This window comes from Cryptotermes secundus, unplaced genomic scaffold (genome assembly GCF_002891405.2).
Source record: "Cryptotermes secundus unplaced genomic scaffold, Csec_1.0 scaffold119, whole genome shotgun sequence".
Lineage (NCBI taxonomy): Eukaryota > Metazoa > Arthropoda > Insecta > Blattodea > Kalotermitidae > Cryptotermes > Cryptotermes secundus.
Genome location: NW_019742441.1, coordinates 21774 through 46305, shown reverse-complemented (window position 1 = coordinate 46305; position 24532 = coordinate 21774). Strand labels below are relative to the sequence as shown.

At 38.7% G+C, this 24532-nt stretch overlaps 1 long non-coding RNA gene across 5 annotated transcripts in view; it reads left to right on the top strand.

The window, feature by feature from the left end:
* Positions 1-815: 815 nt before the first annotated feature.
* The window catches only part of LOC111873062, a 38499-nt gene continuing 14782 nt past the window's right edge, over positions 816-24532 (top strand). The window contains exons 1-7 of one of the 5 annotated variants that reach the window (XR_002844345.2): positions 816-913; positions 3256-3385; positions 6898-7090; positions 8161-8344; positions 10105-10262; positions 18163-18352; positions 20958-21045. This is a non-coding gene — a long non-coding RNA (uncharacterized LOC111873062). Of the gene's footprint in view, positions 914-3255; positions 3386-5855; positions 5908-6897; positions 7091-8160; positions 8345-10104; positions 10627-18162; positions 18353-20957; positions 21046-24532 lie in introns of those variants that run through there. The other 4 variants (XR_004513973.1, XR_004513972.1, XR_004513971.1 and 1 more) reach the window with 4 other exon arrangements.

The window sequence follows — 24532 nt, the reverse complement described above, 5'->3', positions numbered from 1 at the left end:
ATGCTACGGAATTTTGTGATATTATTTGCATGTAATTCCACTGGTGGCCACTCCATGTCTGTAGTTTGATTCCTAACATTCGTAGGAAGGGTGTGCTGGGGGCGCGCACCAACTTGCGATGATGATTGACAGCACCGACCCGAAATGCGGTTTTTTGTGATGTAACCTTTCGTGTCCGGAGTTCTGAGCCAGACGCAGCAATACTGACGTAACGTAGTGTTACATCTTTGTAACGAATCACTAAAATGTTAGGCGTTCTAAATTTTTCACAAGGTATCCCCACTGTTGCTACCGCTGTTTGCGTGCCGTATTATGCCCGTATAACAATTCGACAGTTTCAAACTAATTTCCTCTCAGAATCTGAACATTGCGTTTACTCATCTATTACATGGACGATGTAAGAAATATGTACACTCCAGTTACCGATGGGGGAGAATCATCCTCTCGACTTACCATCAAAATGGCTTTTAGAAATCAGTAAGATACAAGTTTCAACGTTATTGAGGACAGATTATTAACGGGTGGAGAATTTCGTCATAAACATTGTGGTTTCGGTCGTATGGTAAAAGAGCAGTCGTTTTCACCACAAACAGTGAACATGCTTATAGGAACAGACTAAAGGGGAAAAAAGTCTCCTGCCATCTCTACGCTGATGGACAGACTGTAGGGGAATCAAGTCTCCTGCCATCTCTGCGCAGATGGACCGAACTAGATAGATAGAACCAATCACAATTCAACTATTACACTACATCGAATCGCATTTGCGTGACCCAATCCCAGTGATCCCAGTACACATTTTGCAGTAGATTGGCGGTTGCTGACGTCAGGGCCGCCAGAGAGGTATTAGGCGTCAGGGCACTGGTTGTAGTACTCAGTTGTCGAAAAGTGAAGTATGTCAGTTTGCGGATGATTGGTATGTATGGATTTTGATTTGATGTAGTGATTCAAGAGCTGACGTTTACTCTTTTAGTTACATCGCCATGTTATTTCTGTTTATGCGATTAAGTTAGAAATATATATGAAGTGAAAAATTCCTGTTAAGATTTTTCTGTAGGTTATGCTTCTTTCGATGTAGCTTAAAGGAGGTCTGTAGAATCTCGAAACTCACCATGTACTGGGATTGTGTTATAATATCTGTATTGTTTCTTGCGGGATAAATGGGAAAAAAATTTGCGCCGCCTCAGGGTGCTCGTCATCCAGTAGGCAGACGGGTTTGAAGTTGCGGTGCAAGGGCCGAGAAGGCCAACCCCTCATACGTACGTACATACATTCATTCATTCCCAGGGATTCAGCACGGTAAGGCTGTTTTAATGCATGAACTAATAAAAGCTTTATTATGTGGTGCTTAATCAAACGAAATTAAGTTTAGCTAGTGTCTGTATTAAACGTTACCCCTCAAAAGAATGTAAATTGTTTTAATCGTACCTCAAAACACTCAGTGTCATTCAAATCTCCATAGGCATTGTCACTACAATAGGACATATGGAGGATTTAAGACCACAGAAACTGTTTTCAAAACAATTATACTGACACATTATTATCTCTGTATTACTATATTATTATTATTATTATTATTATTATCTATTATCTATTATAATTTGACATACTATTTCTGTATTATTATATTCTTATTACTATTTAGTATTAGTATTAATATTAATCTTTGACTTGTCCCATATCATGTATAATGATTCATGGATGAAATAAAATTGAATTGAATTTAATATATCCTTAATATGTTGTGGTAGATTATTATAGACCTTTGTTTCTAAACAGTAAACTTCCTTTTAGTATTTACTCAAATTTACAGGAGGCTGATGGAGATTATTTTGCTGTCTGGTATTTAATCTATAAATCTGAATTTACTATGATTTGTTTGTTTTTTATCACAAAGAGCAAAAGAGATAGTATGTACTGAGATGCCAGAGGTAAGATTTCTAATTCACTAAATAAGTTCCTGCACAAATCCCTCCTCCTGTGTCCCAACATAATTCTAAATATATTCTTTTGCATTCTAAAAATTTTTTTACTTTGGGGTGAGTTACCCCAAAAGGATAAACCATAATTTATAATAGAATTAAAATAAGTGATAAACCATTTTTAAGGTATTTATGGACGTGTATGGTTTAAGCGATCTTATTATGCAGCAGACTGCACTTAGTTTAGAACTGATATACTCAATGTGGTATTTCCAGCTCATTGTGTCATCAGTGAATATTCCAAAAAATTTCATATTGGATGTAGATTTAATTTGTTTTTTATCATATACAATTTTTATTTCAGATTTAGGATTACAATTTCTAGCTGTAAATTGATTGTAGTTGGGTTTGTTAAAATTTATAGGAAGTTTGTTTACCATGAACCATTCATTTATACTATGAAAAGCATTGTTTATATTTACACAGAGCCCATCATAGTTTGAACTTTTAACTAACTAGTGTCATCTGCAAATAATGTACGTGTAGGTACAGTTTTATCATTTATAGTTTTGGGTAAATCGTTATATAAATGAGAAATAACAATGGACCCAGAATCGTACCTTGCCGCATGTCAAAAATTAATTTAGATTAAGATTTATATTTGTAATTAAAACCCTTTGATATATATTTCTAAAATAAGATTCAAGCCATAGTTTAGCTTTACCCTTTATCCCATAGAACTTCAATTTCAACAACAGAAGAACCACATGATTAACACAATTGAAGGTCTTTTCTAGGTCACAAAAAATGCCTCCTGATTAAATTTTTGCTGTTCAAGGTCTTTCAGATTTCATTCACTAACTTGTATATAGCCTCATCTGTTGAAGATTTTGTTCTAAAACCATATTGTTCTTCCACTAAAATCGTTATTGTTGTTTAGGTACTCAATGAATTGAATGCTCATACCTTAGAGAACGAAGTTGAAAGTGATATAGGCTTATAATTTTACAGTATTTTTTATAATAGTTTTTAAATTCTGAATTATTACTGTTTCTACATGCCATATAGAGTACTCTTTTACGTTTACAGGATGTTATTCCTATAGTAATCCAACCACTTATTTTATTTGTGTGTGGATTTTTTTATTTTTTTTATTACTGGAATAGTAAATTCTCATGTAAATGCCTAAAAAGGAGTTAAACATTATATTAACATCTTCACTAGAAAATGTTGAGTCCCATGTTTCATGACTTGGTTTAATTAAAGGGTCATTTATTGTGTTTGTTTTTTTTCCCCTTATTATTTTAAATTGTCATGTTTGTTTTAAATGTTATAGATTGTGCATCATGATCAGACAATCCATTTATTATAGGCCTTGGAGAATAATTTCCCTTCTAGTAATATCGATGAAAATATTATCAATGGCTGTAGCAGAATTTCCTTGAACTCTGGCGGAAAAATTGATTGTACTTATTAAATTATAAGTTTTCAATAATGTTTCTGATTTGTTTTTGTTTTCACTATCAAGAAGGTAATTTATATCCCCACAGATAATATATTCTTGTGTTGAGGTATATAGATTTTTAAGTATTGTATCTAGTTTTGTTATGAATGATCAGTGTTTCCAGTATATTGTAATTATACAAAGTCTGTTGGAGCTCAGGTGTAACATAACAGCACATACCTCAATATCTTTTTCTTTACAATATTTTTTTAGGTCTATATTTACAAATTTCAAGCTTGTGCATAGATAGATGCATACTCTCCCTTTTTCATACAAGGTTCTACAATAGTTTGCTCCTAGTGTATAAGAATCTATATTTAACTGTTGTAATGTTAAGAATTTCATGTGATGTTTGGGGATGCTGAGTGTAAATGACTTAATAGCTCATTTGCTTTCCCCCCTTAAACCTCTAATGATCTGATGGAAAATATTAAAGAATTTTATATCATTTTCTTTTTTGGCAATTTTATATCATTTTCTTTTTTGGCTACTCCATTTAAGGAAATATATCTTTTTGGAGCTTCTTTATTTACCATAGAAAATACTTATTTTTCATACCTGGTAGTTTTTTGAGTCCATTTCATTTGCATACTGGTTCATTTTTTTTTTGCTCTGTAGGTGTTTTTGCTGTGAGTCATTCATAGATGGGCACTTGTTAGCTTGTAGATTTGCATTATAATTTTCAGATTCCTTCCAGAGCAAGCAAATTGGGGTGAAATTTTTGATTGAGAAGTTGTCACACAAGTTGCTGCTATACAGGTTAATTCTCGAAGTTTTACCCCGGCTTATGGTACATATTCCGGGGGTTATTTCCTGCAAAATTTCCTTATAAACTTGTCGATTTTCAGTAGTTACGGAGTAACAATAGATTTTCGAAATGCATCATTGTGAATGCAGCGCTATGCTTCCTGCCTGGGCAACCATGCGTTCCAGTCAGCTGTCAGCAGATAAGGCAGACTGGCTGGAATGTTATGCGTAGGTAGGCAGAACGATCCAGTAGTAAACAGGACGTTGTGATGGTGACTTAGTGAAGTTAAGCTGCTGTACACATTTTCCACTGAGGAATACGCCGATATGGCGTTTTTTTGGGGTGTATGTGATGGAACTGCCAGAGTCACTGATGCCAAATATCACCGGCATTATTCTAATAGCAGGATTCCGAATCCTAAATCCATTAGTAGTACATTCAGCACATTAAGACAAACTGGTTCTCTCCCTAGCGTTCGTATATATGAATGAAATCCTCAACATGAATTGTGCGAAGAAGAAAATATTCTCGATGCTGTAGAGCGTAGTCTGCGTGCCAGTACATGACGTCTAGCTCGGCGGTTCGATGTTTCTCAGTCCATGGCATGGAGGACTCTTCATGAGAACAGGCTGCATCCTTATCATTTACAGCAAGTACAACGCCTACAACCAGGAGACCGTGCTCTTCGTCTGCAGTTCTGAAACTGGTTAAATGGAAATAGGCAGTTGTACCGCTTGATAATGTTCTGCGATGAGACAGCTTACACGGGATGGGGTCAACAACAGTCGCAACTTACATGTTTGGGCAGACAATAATCCTCGTGCCACGATAGAACCAAATTTTCAACACCGATTCAGTGTCAATGTCTGGTGTGGTGTTCTGTATGATCAGCTAATCGGGCCGTTCATTTTTCCTGGCCACTTAACTGGCGAGTTTTACCTCCACTTCTTAGAAGAATTACCACAGTTACTTGAAGATGTTCCTCTGGCAGCAAGATGCCGGATGTACTTGGAGCATGATGGGGCACCTCCTCACTTCTTCCGTGCATTAGCAGCTCACTTGGATCGGCATTTCCGACAGCGGTGGTTTGCTCTCGGAGGCTGTAATGCCTAGCCTCCCAGGTCGGCAGATCTAACGCCGTTAGATTATTGCATCTGGGGCTGGATGAAGGACATTGTGTATCAGGTAAAGGTACAAACACGTGAAGCGTTGCTTGAATGTATTCTCAACGTGGCAATGACATTAAGGAACAATCGTGTGGAACTGCGAAATGCTACGAGCGCGGTTCATATGCGTGCCACGCCTTGTGTTGACGTGCAAGGAGACATTTCTGAAAATTTTACATAAATCCAGTCTTCTTCTAAAGCACCACAGTTTAAAGGAAACATTGATAGAAAGGTGTGATATGCAACCATTGGTATGTTTACAGAATGGGATGCTGAAAATAACGTAATTTCGTAACATAAAATCGATGAAAAATGTTGGCCAATGCAAAATTAAGGAATTTAAAAAAGAAATGGTTTTAGAATGCTTCTTTCCTAAAACATTAATTTTTTAAAAAGTGTTTGTATTGTATTTCTAATTTGTTTTGACTGAAATTCGAAGAAGAAAAGATTTTTCGCCAGTACTGTACTGTATCTCTTTGAGTTGGATACTATTACTATATTAAAATATGTTGTTCCAGATTACCTCAGGAATGCCATCCTTAAGTGGGGGAAAAATTCGTGAATCACCCTGTATGTATAAGTATTTCTTCTTTTCCTCTCCTGTTCAGATGCATACTTTGTCTTGTAAAGAAGTGTCTGTTTAAGTCACAGTTCATTACTGTGACATGTTCATGACATTTCATGATTCTAAACAGTTTCCTATTAAAGGCATTTATGTCATTACGCAAGACCAATCTGGCAGGTCGTGTCTATGTGGTATACCTAATAGAATAATAATAGTATGAGTATTATTACTTACAAAGTTTAAAATGTGTCTTAGTCCCATTTTAGAATTATTTTTTCAGAAATCGTTGGCACTTCCACGAAATAGAAGAACATCATTTTTTCCTAAGTTTAAAATAGTTACATAATTACTTAGGGTAAATAAATCAGCTCCTGGTTTTATAATTAGAATTACCTTAAAACTTTTATCAAGATTTTCTCTCAGTTTACTTGCACATCTCCTTACATGGCTGTCTCCATTAATTAATATAGTGTGGTTTCCTTTGTTCTTTGAAGCACTTGCTGCTGAATCAGCAACTTTCTCCTTGGGAGCCTCTTTTCCATTCCTTGCATTAGCCTTAACGGTTTCATCATATGAATGTAGGATGTCACTGTTTAGAACTTTATTGTTATTAGATGTTACTAGACCATTTATTATCACTGAAATGTTATTAATCGTCTGTCCATTTGCATCATCCTTGTATTTACTATCTCTTGCTTGAATATTACTTCTGATTTTATTTTGTACAGTTTTACTTGGTTTGAGAATTTCTTCCTTCATTAGACTTAATAACCTCATTCAGGTTAGATAAAATTTCAAAATGATTACTTGTTGTTAAATATGTTTCCTCATGATCTTTTAACTGCTATCTTTTTTTTTTTGGATCCAGTTATTTTCACTTGGAGATATTTGAGACCCATTTCCATTATTTTGTATGACACTTTTACTAGCACTAGACAAAGCATCCGCTTATGAATTGTGTCAAGTTTTTGAGACAATATGTAATCGTCTTACAGGTCTATGGTATGGTCAGGAAGAGTTGGGATATCCTGCGCTATTGATCCTGCTAGAATGCTGCACTATAAATTTTGGTGCAGTAGTAGAAAGTGATTTCACTACAGCTGAACAGATTCGCAGTTCCGTGTAGATCAGATTCTGCAGCACAGTCACACCCACAACCTCCTGATCCTTCATTACACACCATTTCAGGTAATCGCTATATGCTGCTGCTACGAATGCAGTGGCTAATAATGAGGACTAGTTTTCATAATAGTAGTAGTCCTCAGAACCCAGTTGTAATCAATCAAACGTCATTGTCATCATTTATTACTACTGAAACTATCAGTTTATAGGTCATGGATAATTAAAAAATGTTTGAAAAGCAGAATATGGTTTCAGTAATATGATTTATGAGAGGAGGAGGTGGTGGTAAAGACTTTACTATGAGGAGTATAGTAACCATTGTACACCTTTTTTTATACGAAGGGGGACGCAAAAATAACCGGAAACGACCTGTTGGGCGCGCGCGTGCTTTGTAGTTATGAGTTATGCTGCTAGGTGGTATTAGCTGGGGGTCTCCCGCAACTGTTAGTGAGCTGGCGTCAGTCTGAGTTAAGTGGTTTGTCTGTGGTGCTGTTGTGTGCATTCCTGTTTCAACCCTTTGGCGATTAGTGAGATGGCCGACCAGAAGGAACAAAGAGTGTGTGTGAAATTTTGCTGTTAGGGAAAACTGCACTTCACTCTTCAAGTCGTGGCAAACATTCACGCGGTTTTCTCTTTGGTCATCTCCGAGCAAGCGAGGAACAAATTTTGCAGACACCCGTCTCATGTGCAAACCTTCGGTTAAAATTCGCTGGACCGTGCTCCATGAGATGTTCGTTTCCTCAGAAAGTTGGTCAATGGTCTTTCGACGATCTTCATCAATTTCACGCACACTCTTTGTTCCTTCTGGTCGGCCATCTCACTAATCGCCAAAGGGTTGAAACAGGAACGCACACAACAGAGCACCACAGACAAACCACTTAACTCAGACTGACGCCAGCTCACTAACAGTCGCGGGAGACCCCCAGCTAACACCACCTAGCAGGACAACTCGTAACTACAAAGCATGCGTGTGCAACAGGTCGTTTCCGGTTATTTTTGGGTCCCCCCTCGTAGAGGTCAAGTAATGTGTGTTATTTCCCAATGTGAAGAATTATGGTAATCCATCATGTAAGCAAGGAAGGAAGGAAGGACAGACGGACGGACACTAATTTCACATTTTTCTTTTGTTCATTCAGGAGGGTGCTGGAGTGAATACCTGGCAACAGCTGTGTTTATTGAAGAGGTTGACAAACTCTTTGAGAGCTTAAATAGTGGAAAGCACTGTGTTGCCCACTAAGTGATAACAGTCTGCAATATAGAACACCGGTTATCCACTTCAGCATGAAACGCTGAGAAGCAGGATCAATATCAGGATTCAGTGTGGGTAGCACATATTGTGTAATTTATTGACCTCTCTTGGTTTTGGTATATTGTGTTTTATTATTATGGGTGCATTCCTTCTAATAATTTATTTAACTATTTTAATATTTTTATTATTCTGTTTTTGTAATTATTGTGGGTGTACTCCTTGTCATAATTTATTTACCAGTTTTATTTTTGTTATATTATTATTCTGTTTTAATAATATGGGTGTTTTCTTATTTTTCCCCACATTACTTTGTCCAGTGCTGAACTGGTGAACATGAATATAAGATTTCCAATCATTGCATTTCCTTAAGATATGTTACTAATTTTGCCAAATATTCCTGTCCAGTGCTGTAATACAAGATGACTATCAGATTTCTAATATTCTGTAAGATATTGTGACGTGTTGCACTATGGATGGTGCCCCCCCCCCTTCCCCGCCAGCCGTGACGTGCTGAAGTGAGCAAGAGTGCAGGCACGCTGGTCGCTATGCAAAGCGAGTAAACAGCGGTTACTAAGCAAAGTCAGTCAACACCCCGTCTCTCCCCGCAGTGACGTAATACGGGACACCACAGTTGCTACGTAGCCGTAAACAACTCTCAACAGCGTTGCTAGGCTATCAGCGAACACTGACTAGACAACAAGGAAGCGAGGCGTTTCCCATTTCCCAGCTGAGGGTGTATAAGAGAACTACACTGCCTACGAAGACAGTTAAGTTGGAATCTAGCCAGCAGAGAGCTACGAGTTAGCCAGGGAGTCAGTCAACCCGTCAGTTGTAGCCTAGCATTCGCAGCCAAGTAATTGTAATACTGCAGATAGCATTAGTAGTGAATCCGTAAAATGTGTGATTGTACGAGCAAATGTGCAATAAAACTCACTATATACAATACGGCGTGAAGTTATTTGTCGCGTTATACACCCAACGTGACAATATTATGAAATGTTAATTAATTCCATCCAGTGTGACCGACGTCCAGTCACGCTGGACAGAAATAATTAACCTTTTATAATGTTAGTGTTGCGGACCAGGATGAAATAAATGTTGATATATGTGCAATTTATTGTCCAGTACTGAAGTGGAAGATGAATATCAGATTTACAGTATTATGTAAGATATTGTAACGTGTTTCGTTACAGAAGACGCCGTAGAGATGGTTAATTGGTTTATTTAACAATCTACGAGAACGGCTACAATTAATGATAACAATGTTACGGGTTTCCACACTTTACAAACCCTAGAACAAAATCTCTTAACAGTCTCTTCGAGAGTCTTCACGTACTAATAATGCGGGAGCTATACAAGTCTCCCTGAATTACACACTCCAGATATGACTGGTTATCACTGGTTATCGCGCACGCGGCTGTAGCTCGTAACTTGCGAACTGAGAAGTCGTTGATAACGCACTCTGCGACTGTCACAGTACAACTGACTGTGAATAGCCTTCGCTGCTCCCCATGTAGCCTTGATCGGACCATACGGAAAACGGCCACGTAATAGGCACCCTTGTTGCCTGGCGCCGTGTTGCTAGTAACGCTAGCGGTAGTAACCGCTGTTACTACTGTAACAATCCTATTGCGTCACCGTTACGTTACCGTGCGGAGGAGGGGGAGGGGAGCGCTGACTCACCCGCCGCGTCACTGCTGGTGGGGGGGCGTTCTCCTTTGCGCAACATGTCACAATATGTTATTACTTTTGCCATATAATCCTGTCCAGTACTGTAACTACCTGTAGTGGGCAGTGCTGCTACATCCCTGGCTGTTACTTTGTGTTCCAGACTCTTCTATTTCAATGGGGGCCAACCACTGCAAAGTGTTTTGACAGTAATTTTTCAAATCCTGGCAGAAGACTTGAATGTTCGCTTCATGATCTTCAGCTCAATGGTCATCCCAAAGGTCCTGCTGGATCCCTTCCTCAGATTTAGAAACTGCCCTGGTATATCTGGTATATCTCAGTGCATAGCAGATGCTCAACATGCTACATTATGTATATGAACTCTATGGGAACTTAGCTTTTTGACAGCTTGTATCAATTATTTAAATTACATGTGCTTCTTTATGTTCAGTGTAGACGTCCAGAAATTGACATTTTCTAGTTCACTGTTAATGAATGTAGGAACTAATAGATTGAGATATGAGCATGATTTTGATATACAGCTGTATTAACATAAAGGAATTTTGATTGACACCAAATGTATAATATTCTTTGTTTAAGTAAAAGGTAAAGCTATCCCTGTAACAGGCTGTTAAGGTCCATACGAGTGTGAGAGGTAAGGCTGCCATATCTTTTAGATGGTTACAGATGGCTGTAAGGTTGTCAGCCTTATGCGCCAGCCACTCTTTACCCCCAGGAAGATTCCTGGTACTCATTTCTGTTAGAGGCTGAGCCAACCCAATGGCCATAGTGCAGCTGGAAGGATTAGGTAAATTGAAAAATCCAATAACCTCATTGGGATTTGATCCTATAACTTTCTGGCTTGTAGCATAGTGGCTCAACCAAGTATGCTACCACATTCCCCTTCTGTATATAAATGCTGCATAGTGCCTCAACCAAACATGCTACCATGTGTCCCTTTTGTATATAAAGTACTAAAAATATTATTGCCTGACACTGGAATTTACTGTCATAAGAATGGTCAAATTTAGTGGAAGTTAGTGAAGTGCTGAATGCTTATTGGATGAATACGGTATGCAGAGCATGACACGGCCCTTACAAGATTAACCCTTTCGCTGCTGCTATGATACATAACTTCAGTACCCTGTGTTCTGAATTATTTTTTAATAAATCTTATATAAATAAATTAAGTGCAAAGTATGAAAATTTGTGATAAATTGTAACTAATCTTACTTCAGACAGGGAACAGGTATCAGAAGTTCACAAAAATGTTGAATAATTCAGTATTTTTCAGAGGGGGAAGGTCCATTTAAATCGGGGTTGTCCAAGATGGCCAAAAAAAGTACATAATTCACTATCCTAGTCTTTATTACTATGTTACATGTTGACCAAAGTCCACAACTATTTAAAACTATTATAGAAAGCACCACCCACTGTACGAAGCCATTTTTGCTAGACCTGTGAAATACCTGCATCACATGACCAAGGAGCTCATGCCTTGCTGTGCAGATGCAACCCTTTACATTTCTTCAGCTAGAAGGCAGAAGAATGTAGCCATTGAAAGAGTGATGCTTCATTATATTCCCAGTAAATGACTCTATGCACCCTCCAAGTTTGAATGAGATTTGAAACTCTAAATTCGCAATATGGGTTTTGTCGATTGCAGCAAGGACGCCATGATTTTCAGAGATTGACCTATGTCGACCACAGCAGTGTAAGTGTTGAGTGTTATCCAGTTGTTTGCTATCCCCCTGACTAGGTGCCTGCTCCCCCCCCCCGTACGTTGATAGTGCCTCCTGGACCCATTCCAATACTGAAAGTTGACCTAACTGCCTCCTGTTTTGGTTTTCCCACATATCCAGTCTCATCAAGTGGTTTCTCAAGTGTCACCTGTATCTTTCGATATTTCCATGATTCTGGTTTCCATAAGTTGACTCACTGTGTGGTTCCTTCATGAAAAGGCCACAGATTTTTGTCAGAAATTGTATTTGTTTAACCTTCAGTCCTTCAATGTCCTTTGGTGTGGGGGGGGTTTGCAAAATTCATGGTTTAGATCAAAACCGTACTGGGTTCATATGTACAGGGAGGATTTTAATGAGGTTGACTGAGTTCACAGCTCTGCGCTTCATGGTAACTCGTGCCACATGCTGAAGGACACATGCGAGTTTGGATGATGACTTAGCCTGCTTGGTGGCAGATAATGTTTGGAATGAAGGAAAATAATTTACATGTAGAACTATACATGGTATTATGTTAATGCATGGCAGTTTGTTTATATTTTATCAGCAGTAGGCAGCAGTGTGGCATAACATGCTTCGTGATACCTTAGTTAGTTATTGGAGAGGGTGGGTTTCCCCATGCACTTAGACCAGTATTGGTCCATTGCGCTTCCCTCTATGATATTCTACCAGTCTCTATACCCTACCGATATCGGTGCGTACCATCAGTCCCGGCTGAGCCAGCGAGTTTGGCCTGTACTGGCTTTGTGTTACTATAATGCTGCTCCCATCTATCAGAGGCGTTAGAGACTACTGTTTGGCGGGAAATGTCCTTGAATTTGGCTCAGTGACCTCCTTTGGAGATATGAGGTTCTTTTACATGCCGTAAAGCTACGACACGGGACCCATGGCTTAAAGTTCCTCTCGGAGGACTTGTACCCTGAATTTTTCCGCCTTTAAAAATTCAGCAACCTCCGCCGGGTTTGAACCTGCGTACCACGAGTCATGAGGTTGGAACGTTACTCTAGACTACGGAGGCCGCTTTCGTGATACCTTAGAGCAACTTTTTTATCTGTAGGACACCTACATGAAATGTGGATCTGCTGGAAAGTGTCTGCAAAAATTTTAATGTAAATTTGATGATCATAAGGTTCCCAGCAGACACATAATGTGGTGAATAAACTTAGAACAGGACTGTTAATATACAAGATAAAAAATATAAGTGCCCAGTGCTCACTGAAGAGAACTTAGACGACATAGGGACCAGGCTTGAACATAGACCTAGGAAATTACTGGAACATTAGCTCAGGAGACTGAGGTGTTAAAATCTAGTGCAGAAACTGAAGCACAATTGCTGAAGCCATCCAGTGAAAGTTGGTGTGTTTGACTTTGAATTTATTTGCATTCCATAGACCCTAAGTAGGTTAATACCTTTGGATATGGAACAGGTCAAAAGAATACCTACTGGTATAAGTAATTTTATCTTAAACTAATTTAGCTTAATTCTACATTCTCTATTTACATTGAGGTATTTGTCTACAGAGTAGAAGGAATGAGCATGCAGATAATTCGTTAGCTCTGTTTTAAAATGTGTAGTATTATTTCTCAAGTTTTTGATACTTTTGTGGGAGACTACTGTACACTTTTATGCCAGAAAAGTAGATTCCTTTTTGATATAGTGATAAGTTTGATGAAGGTAGATGGAAGTTATATTTTTGTCTAGTATTCATGGTACAGATATTGGAATTTAATTGAAGTTTGTTTTTGTTGTACACAACAAATAAGAGAAGCGATACAATGTATTGTGATTGAAGAGGTAGAATTTTTAATTTCTTAAATAAATCTACATGAATCTCTACTTCTACGTCCTGTAATGATTCTAATTATATTATTTTGTATCTTAAAAAAAATTTTACACTGTGTGAAGAGTTCCCCCAGAATATTAATGCGTAGTTCATAATAGAATGAATGTAGGCATGGTAAACCATCTTCAGTGTTTCCTGTGGCATAAAAGGCTTAATTTATCTCGTTGCATAGCAAGCTGCACTTAATTTAGGTATAGTTCTATATGTATTTTCCAAGACAGTGTCCTATCTACATGTATTCCAAGGAATTTTGTATCAAGTGCTTCACAGATAAATTTGTTGGCATAACTGATGACCAGATCAATTTGGTGGCTGTTTTTAGTTGAGAATGGTATGTAATGGGTTTTATTAAAATGTAGTGAGAGCATTGGCTTCGGACCATCTATTTAAAGCTTCAAATTCAAAATTTATATCATTTTTAAAGTCTTCAATTTTAGAGTTCTTAAATGTTATACTAGTGTCATCTGCAAATAGAATTTGTTTAGATTTATTATTGATGGTTTTTGATAGATCATTTATGTAGAGAAGAAAAAGCAAGGGGCCCAAAATTGATCCCTGTTTAACACCATGTTTTATGATTCCCCAGTTTGAAAATGCATCAGAACTGGAATTTTTACTTTTTTATCTCCACTCTTTGGTATGATTTGATCCATTCATTAGCTTTGCCAGTTATTCCATAGAAATTTAATTTCGATAGTAAGGTATCATGATTTACACAATCAAAAGCTTTTGCTAAATCGCAGAAAATCCCTACCAGTATTAATCTCTTATTGAGAGCATTTAAAATATCGGATCGTTCATAGGTTGCTTTTTCCATGGTTTGGCCTTTCCTAAATCCAAACTGTTCTTTGACTAATATGTTGTTAGAATTTAAGTGTTCAAGTAATCTGTTATACAGGGTGTCCCAGGAGGAATGGACCAAACTTCGGGAGGGTGTTCCTTATGTTAAAGTATGCCGATATAACCCAAAACACCTATGTCCAAAGTTGAACGGTTATGGAGATAATGGCCCGAGAAAAGTGTGATCTTCTAGCAGGTCCACGCACTATACCTGTCAGCTGAGAGAGTTCTGTTTGTCCCTGAGTGCTGTGAGTCTCACTAGCCGTAATCTGACCTTGAGTGCTGTGAGTCACACTAGCCATAATCTCATGCGCTACTTACAGAGGCTACAGTGTATGTTGAGTCAGCATTGTGAATGGTTAGTAAATTACATGCTGTGCGGTGTTGCTGAAATGCCTTTTGTGTTTTCACACGTTGAATATCGTGATATGCATTTTGTGTATGGATTTTGTGGTGGCAATGCACGCGCTGCTGTTGAGTACCAAAGGCGTTTTCCCCGATAGAAGGATTCCATCTGGACGTGTATTTACGCGAATTCACCAGACATTGCGTGAGACTGGTTCTCTTCCAGGTGTTTCTGTGCAGTCGGAAAGGGAGGATGTACAAATGAGAAACACAGGAGAACATTCTTGAGATGGTTGAGAGAAGTCCGTGTCTGTCCACTCGTAGAATGGCCTTTCGCATCGGCGTATCACGTATGCAGGTGTGGCGAACTTTACTTGATGAGCTGTATCCTTACCATGATCAAAGGGTACAACATCTGGAACCAGGCGAGCATGCTCAGCGTATGGATTTATGCCACTGGATAAAATCTCATCGCGAACTGTTAAGCGTCATTTTATTCAGTGATGAGGCGTTGTTTACCCTGGATGGTGTAAATAATTTACGAAATATTCATATGTGGTCCCATAATAATCCACATGAGATAATGGAAACGAAATTCCAAAAGAGATTTTCTGTGAATGTATGGTGTGGTGTGCTTGGGAACAGGTTGATCAGACCTTATGTTTCTCGCAACAACTTAACTGGAAACACGTATGGAGCCTTCCTAAGGAATGAGTTACTATGTTTGTTGGAAGACATCCCATTAACAATAAGGAGCCAAATGTACTTCCAGCATGATGGGGCTCCCCCACATTACACTCAGCACGTGAGACGCTAAGATGAATCTTTCCCTAACCGCTGGTTATGGTTAGGTCGTGGTGGTCCCATTGCATGGCCACCGAGGTCGCCAGATCTTACGCCTCTAGATTATTACCTCTGCAACCACATGAAGACCTTAGTCTACGAAACTAAGGTCGATTCACGAGAAGCACTGCGGAATCATATTTTTGCAGTGGCAGAGCACATACGTCACCATTCAGGCAACATTGCTTCTGCTACCCAATCCATCATGATGTGTGCAGAAAACTGCATTGCAGCTGGCGGAGGACACTTTGAACAATTACTATAAAGCTGGTACTGTATTAGTACTTATGTAGTTGGCTTATAGCAGAATGCGCAGTCAGTTATGTTACACCAGCACTTGCCATTCATGTGTCATGTATAGTGATGAGGCGTCTTTTACCCTGGACGGTGTAAATAATTTACGAAATGTGCATACGTGGTCCCATAATAATCCACTTGAGATAATGGAAACTAAATTCCAAAAGAGATTTTCCGTGAATGTACGTTTAATACAGTTATGTGGTCGGCTTATAGCACAGCCATATTACGTCACCGCTTGCCAGTCATGTGTCATGTATAGTGCTTGGAAACCCTAAGGATAATTATGACATGGTGAGCGAGTATTTTGTACTTCAATTTTATGGCTTCACGTCACTCACAAGTTGGTTTGATGTTACGTACATTATTAACATAACAGAATCCACATATTCCTGCCAGTTTTAATATGTATTTTGAAATCAACAAGTGTGTAACCCCGGTCAAAGTTTGACACTTCTCTGGCCATTATATCCGTAACCGTTCAACTTTGGACATAGGTGTTTTGGGTTATATCGGCATACTTTAACATAAGGAACACCCTCCCGAAGTTTGGCACGTTCCTCCTGGGACACCCTACATATATAACTTTCAAAGACTTTTGAGAATGAAGTCAGTGTAGATATTGGTCTATAGTTAGAAATGCATTTTCTCTTGCCTTTTTTACAAAGTGGTTTCACTACAGCGTATTTTAAGCATTGCGGAAAAAACCCATGATAAAGATTTATTACACAAATGATTCAACAGTGAACTGATGGAAACAGAGCTTGCTTTAAGTAAATTGGTAGAAATTTCACCAAATCCATGTGAATTTTTGGGCGTAAGGGAATTAGTAATTTTTTCAATTTCCTTTATTGTTGAGAATTTGAGATTTATATTTGGAAATGAACTATTAAAGGAATGTGACAGTATATTGGATTATTATTATTAAGATATGTTTTCTCAACTAATGAGGAAATATTCATTAAATGCACTCACAATAGCTTGTGTTTTATTAGTAGATGTGCTGTAAGTGCAAGGAGGACTGTTGTACATGTGTTTTTAATGAAACAGCTTAGAAAGATATTTGTGTGTAAAGGGGCAGCATTTTCAACGCCACCTGTGATTTGAACAAAGGTAAGAACTTCCCTTCGTTCCTAATGTTAGAGGCATGCTGAGTCTTCTGCAAAATTTGCGTGTGCTCCATGGCCGGCCATGCTCCAGTTATGGTGAAACACTGAACCGAGAACATGTCAAGTTTATTAGAAACCTCCCAGTATAATGAATTATGTTTTCGACTCAAGAAATGTGCTTGCCCTCTCATCACAGATGAGCTAATGAAGATTACTGACTTGTACAGTTTTATCCTTGGTCTGAATATATTAACCATTTAATGAAAATGTTTACAATATTATATTTCAGCATCCTGTTGCACTCTACACGACAAATGATACAAACTCCGTCCCAAGTGCAAACAATATATATTATATGTCTTTGATCTTGTTCTCTTCTACACTACATGTTTCGGCCTCTATCGGCCATCATCAGGTGTATACTCTTAACGTTGCTGCCACACTGAACCCAGTCTAAAATGTAAAATTTAAAACCACATTGTTATTTTCTTCGTATTTTCAACATCTACCTCGATGTGTGTCTGGTATGTAGATTATATTGCACACGTCAAATTTGATTTTCCTGTAGTAGCACCATAAAATCTTTAGTTACGATTTTAAAAACCTTCAAAATTTTCTCTAAATTTTTAAATTTAAAATTTAAAATTGTTAGGGTTACTCGCCCTATGTCTAAAGTGCTGGAGCGGCTAGTTCTTGTTTCCACACTGTACAGGTGTTATTCTGTNTAACTAAAGATTTTATGGTGCTACTACAGGAAAATCAAATTTGACGTGTGCAATATAATCTACATACCAGACACACATCGAGGTAGATGTTGAAAATACGAAGAAAATAACAATGTGGTTTTAAATTTTACATTTTAGACTGGGTTCAGTGTGGCAGCAACGTTAAGAGTATACACCTGATGATGGCCGATAGAGGCCGAAACATGTAGTGTAGAAGAGAACAAGATCAAAGACATATAATATATATTGTTTGCACTTGGGACGGAGTTTGTATCATTTGTAATGAAAATGATTTATATTCATGTGTAATGTGCAGAAACAGATAAAGAATATATTTTGGCACCCTTACTCTAAGCCCAAAATATACTGCAAGGGTACAGTCAAATGGAATTTGCAAAGTTGCTGATAACTCTGGCCTTAGTACACAGAAGAAGGGCAGTCTTCATTCAGAATTAGTAAATTGTATATTTCTCTATCAGTGCACTGCTTCCCAAAGCAAGAGATGATGTACCTAGATATGAGAATGAACTGTCAGAGTAGGGTAGTGAACCACATTCCCAGAGAAAGCACGAGAAGGGGGAAATCATGAGTGCCCTGTAGAAAGAGTTACATGTCCAGAGAGGAGGAGGCGGCAAAGATACTGTTCCAAAGGATGCTGTCATGATAAAGGTGAGGCTCGCCTACACACGATGAACATGCCCTTCACTCTTGTGTCATCAGAAGCACATATGTTATGTTGAGAGTAAAGCACAGCACTAGCCTGCTGTCCAGTTCACATCCTTTTTACTCCTTGTGCTTGAGATACATTTTAATTTTATTTTGTCTGATGTCACACTAGGAATGATGATTGTAAGCACATGCATGGCCGCGCCATAGCTCAAGCGGTTAGTCACTGGCTTCCCACTGAGGCGGCCCAAGTTTGATCCCGGGTCTGGTGAAGTGGGATTTGTGGTGAACAAAGTGGCGCTGGTGCAGGTTTGCTCAGAGTACTTCCGTTTCCCCTGCCAATCTTCATTTCACCAATTGCTCCACAATTGCCCGATTCTGGGGCTGGTACAATAGGCCAGAAGTGGCTGCAGTACAAGGGACTTAGTCCCACCCCATTAGCAATAAAAAAAAAAGGCACCATGTGCTATGTGCAAGGATTTTATTTTGTAATTTTATAAAATTGCATCCAGACAGTGTAATCAGATAGGAATGATTCAAACTTAGCCAAGGATGGAATTCCAGCACCAGATTTTTATGGTACTTCAAAACATACATTGCGAAAATCCCAAGAAGACAGAGTAGGACATGCTAGAAGAAATACAGAATATCTCACAAGAGAGTCTCCAAGTTAAGCAAGATGTTGATGGGATAAAATTGGGTGGGTGACCACACAGTTCGACTGCCCACCTGCTGCATAGTACACCAATAGGAAGGGCATCAATTTGACAAACTGGTATAAATATCAGTGACGTATGACCATTCACCTCATCAACTCTAATGATGGAACTGAAATGTTGGTTTCTAGTTCAACATTGACATGTCTGATTGCCCAAAAAGATGTTAGCACACATTCCATTCTACTTGCTGCAGTGTTTAGGCAGCCCATACTCTCATTTCCATTATAATTTATGCTCTTACCTGGGAACTCTTTATCATGTGCTGTCTCCTTGGGAATTTGTTCATGTGGAACTCAGGAGGTCTTTGTAGTTTCCAGAGTTATCTGTTTCACTTAGATGCTGAAGTCTTGTAAATCTGCTGAATTCTTTCAGCAGCAGCAGCAGCGATATTTCCTGTCTCCATGCTAGTGTCCCATGGTTTCACATGCAATTTCCAACTTATTTGTCCCTGCAGGGAGCTAAAAAAAAATTAACATTGAGTGGACCCTTCTCACTGCCACAGTGTGTGTGTCTAGTTGTGGAGGCCAGAGCATCAGCCATATTAACACTGTTTTCTGTTCAGTGGCGGCGGCGGCCGACCGACCGACCGGCTGCCAATTTTACCTTCTTAACAGGAAATTATGTATCTGGATCACAATCTTTTTTGATCCGTATGTCCTTCTGGGTACACATGATGTTTTGTGTCTTTAAATAAACCATAGCTGCTTTAACCCATACATAACCAACTTTTCATTTCTTATTTCATACTACTGACTTTTCCTGCTGACACTGCAACACTGACTAAGAAAAAATTACTGTTTAGACCAGAAGTATTAAAACCAGACTTTTATTAGTACTAGTAATACTTGAAATTGTAAAGGTGAAGTTTAAAAGTAAAGATATCCCTGATCCTAGCAGCCTCCATAGTCTAGAGGTAACGTTCCCACCTCATGACTCGTGGTATGCGGGTTCAAACCTGCCGGAGGTCGTGGAATTTTTAAGGGCGGAAAAAATTCAAGGAACAAGTTCTCCGGGAGGGACTTTAAGCCTTGTGTCCCATGTCTTAGCTTTATGGCACGCAAAAGAACCTCATATCTCCAAAGGAGGTCACTGAGCCAAATTCAAGGACGTTTCCCGCCCAACAGTAGTCTCTAATGCCTCCGATGGGGGAAGCATTATAGATACCGCCAAGCCAGTAGAGGCCGAACTCGCTGGCTTGGTCGGGACTGATGGTACGCACCAATATTGGTATGGTATAGAGACTGGTAGAATATCATAGAGGGAAGCACAATAGATCAAACTGGCCGCGGTGCATGGGGTAACCCACCCTCTCCAATAACTATCTATCTATCCCTGAGCCTAATTAAATCACCATGATGGAAAATGTGGAGGTATAGCTCCACCATTCTTGACTTCTGCATTAGATTGAGGTGAGTGGTCAGCTTCCTACCTCTTCCGCTTCCAGGAAAACAGCCCCTGGTACCCATTGTGTAGGAGGCTGGGTGGGCCTGAGACCTGATGTGGATGTTATGCAGAAAAGAATTGCCTGTTCCAGGAATTTAACTCCAATTCCTTATCTAGCCCATAGCCTAGGCACTATACTGCTAGAGGTCCCATTTGAAATTTTAGAGGATAGTAGTTCAGCTGAAAGAAAAGGGCAGTGCTAGGGGGATACATCTGATTGAGGTCCCATTTGAAATTTTAGAGGATGATAGTTCAGCTGAAAGAAAAGGGCAGTGCTGGGGGGATACATGGCATGATGTATACTGTGCATAAGTGTGTACCTTAGTTTATTTTGTTGTGAGAGAATGATGTATTGGTAGACATAGTAGAAATTAGAAATGTCTTATTTTATGGTACATGCCTGGAGATAACTGAGTAAAACCTTGAGAAACTTTTCCTCATTTCAGGATAGCTGGTGTCTGGGCCAAGAATGAAAACTTAATCTTTGAAGTACAAAGCTAGCCCCTTAGCTGCTAGTTTGGAATGAGGATAAAAGTGAGTAGTAACATTGTACCTCACTTTTCATTATAAATGTGTTGCAGGACATAGGGGTACATTGTGTTTACTGTTGATGACAGACTTGAATTCTTATAGTAAAATTAGTTTAGGCCCTGCTACGAGTATTTGAACCCATTAAGTGTTACACATCTTTTCCAGAAAATCAGCTTTTGTTTTTTCAATCTCTTCATGTTAAGATCAGATGATCAGAGAACAGTGCTGTAGATGGAGATTAATCCTGAAGAAAGCACCAAAGTGGAGGAAATTATTTGTAGGCTACAAATTCACTGTTGCAGATTTAATTCTGTTTCATATTTATTGCCATAATCATTTTGGCTTTAGAAAATTAGTACAGTCAGTTCATTTGTAATTCAAGTTTATAAGCAGTTTGGCTGTAAATGTTATGGTACACTTGTAGTTGAGACGAGCATATGACAGATGGGCACAGTGTGCTATAGAGGTAAGGCACAGGGAGAAGCATTTTGGCTTTAGAAAATTAGTACAGTCAGTTCATTTGTAATTCAAGTTTATAAGCAGTTTGGCTGTAAATGTTATGGTACACTTGTAGTTGAGACGAGCATATGACAGATGGGCACAGTGTGCTGTAGAGGTAAGGCACAGGGAGAAGCATTTCCTGTTGAACCACTTGTTGTGATAACTCAATTTTTCAAGAATGTAACTTTCATTAATAGCTGAAATTATAGTGTACAAAAAATATGGCATTTGGGAGTTGATAAACGTTTAAATACAGTTATAAAAGAAAGTCCTTATCAGCAATAGAACTGAACACAGGACCTTCATACAGTTAAAGAATTCATTTGTCTGCCACAGAATAAGATAATTTTGAGATGTACACACCAAATATTTCAGCCTCATGACAGGTCCTAACATTGTCTCTGAAGATGGTGCTGCGCACACAACCAACAGAAAGTGAAACTGATATATTCAGTATATGTAAAAATAACAACAGTACAATTTGTGTGAGATATGCAACTGTAATAGAGTTCACATAGACATTAAGAAGTTGACTGCATTCCCGCTGTTGTTAGAATGTGTAATTTCAGCCGAAGCAGAATGTCATCGTAGTATTGATATGAGAGAGAATATCAGTGCTATTTTTTATGTTTATTGTGTTTATTTTATGACTTGCATAGACTTATGTAATTTAGCTCTATATGTTTAAAATTACTGCTTTGGAAAAAGACCCAGCAATGAAAGATCTCTCCAGATTTACAGCCTCCATTAGCAATACTTGCAAGTTGTAATAGAAATGAACTGTAGGTTAGTGATCATGTGATAATTGGTGTCTTTTGGAAAACTTGTTTGTTACATAATCTGCAATTGATATAAGCTTATTTCACATCACAAGGACATCTTTGTTGGGTTCTAAAGGCGGTCACAATATACTGACGTGGTGTTACGCCTGTATTTACTGAAGGAAGTGATATCTTATGGTTGAAGTTGTCCTGAAATATTTCCCTCTCGTCATTGTCATTCCGACAGAAGCATTTTGTTCTGGGTGTCATTATTTTATTATTATTATTTTTGGAGGGGGTGGGTTTCCCCATGCACCATGACTAGTAGTCTATTGTATGTCCCCCTTTTTAATTTCTACTGTCATACCCTACCGGTACTGGTGCTTGCTATCAGCCCCATTCTGCCAGCGAGGTCTGCCCTCTTCTGGCAGCAGTACCCGATGCTTTCCCCATCTACCGGAGGCATTGGAAACTACTTGGGCAGGAATCTTTTTGCCTCATTTTGCTCAGAGGTCTCCTAGAGACATGAGGATCTTTTACGTGCTGTAAATCTAAGACACGGGACCCACGGCTTAAAGTTCCTCCCACAGGACTTGTTCCCTAAATTTTTCCACCCTTAAAAATTCCACGACCTCTGCCGGGTTTGAACCCGTGTGCCTTGAGTCATGAGGTGGGAACGTTACCCCTAGACTACGGAGGCCGCTTTCTGGGTGTCATCGTTTTTATGCATTCTCTTCACAGACTGCATGAAATGAACACATTCAACCCCTCATTTAAAGTTTCTTTTGGAATCTGTGGATCTGAATGGATTTGAACACCAAATTGAGGAATATCGTAAATGGATGAAATTTAATGCTGGGATTATTGAAATTGAATGTTAAATGAAGGGAGAGATCTTAACACATTAAGGACTGGCGATTTAAATATTCAAATCACCCTGGGGACTGCCATTATTAAACCTACTATCCTAACACTTGCACTGTTCATTTTAAAAATTAATTTTATGAACGAGAATTTTTGGAGAACACCAATGCTCCTCATTTTAAAAATTAATATAAATTCTCCTAATTAATTTTATGAATTAAAATTTTTGGAGAACACTTACCAATCCTCCTAGAAGTGCTTGAGGGTGTGATATTTCTGGAAACATTCCCCTTTGTGAAGTGGCATTACACAGAACTTGCAACATTCGTCAGAAATGCTTTGTATTTCAATTTCGAACAAGGTTAGATTTTATACTGTCCCCGCAATGTTATTACCCCAGGTATTATCAGAGCTGCTGTCACTTTTACTCTGTGGCTACAATTCTTTGTTCTCGCCTGTTACTGCTGCCCACGCTCTCAATCACTATAACTACACCTCAACAAGGCAGGTCAGCTGGCTCATCGGAGAAAAATTTGTCCTTGTCCATACCCCCACCACTACCTACTGTCTGATATATACAGCTTGAAGAGCAGCAAAGAATTTTCGTTTATAGTGGCTTAAGAAAACAGTGATATCAAGTTACTGACAAGCAAACATTCCAGTGTATTATTAGCCATTGCGTGCAACTTGGCTGGTGCCAGAGCAAGGTATAGTGTGTTACAAACTAATGTGTCCTGAAATCATGATATGCGACCGGTCTGCCATGTTTAAAAGCCAAAAGTATGATATCACGAGACCGGTCCTCAATGTGTTAAATCAAGGAACATTAAATTAGGGTTCATTTGTAAGGTGGCAAGTTTAATTTTCCATGCTATTTGGAAGACTTGGGTAAAATGGGGGCAGGAGTCTGGACTAAAAATGGCCGGGCAAATTTGTAGTCAGGCTTCCTGGCTACAGATCCAAAGGTCTTGGGTTCGATTCCCGTTGATGCCAGATTTTCTGAGTAGTGGGTCTGGAACAGGGTCCACTCAGCCTCGTGAGGATAATTGAGGAGCTGTCTCAAGGAAATAGCGGCTCCTGTCTAGGAAACCAAAATTAATGGCATGGGGATTCCTTAGGCTGACAACATGACACCTTTTTTTTTTTTTTTTTTTTTTTTTTTTTTTTGCATGCCTTTTAACCCTTTGACGTGGTCATTTAAATTCCGCGGCCGCGGCTCCTGCGGTAATATATTCAGCCGGCCATTTAAATTTTGCTCGAAAATTATTTATTCATCATTGTTCTTAAATTCTATGAGATAGGAACATGAAACTTTCACTAAAATGATCTTAAAAGGTGGTTTTATAACCTTACCTTATAATATG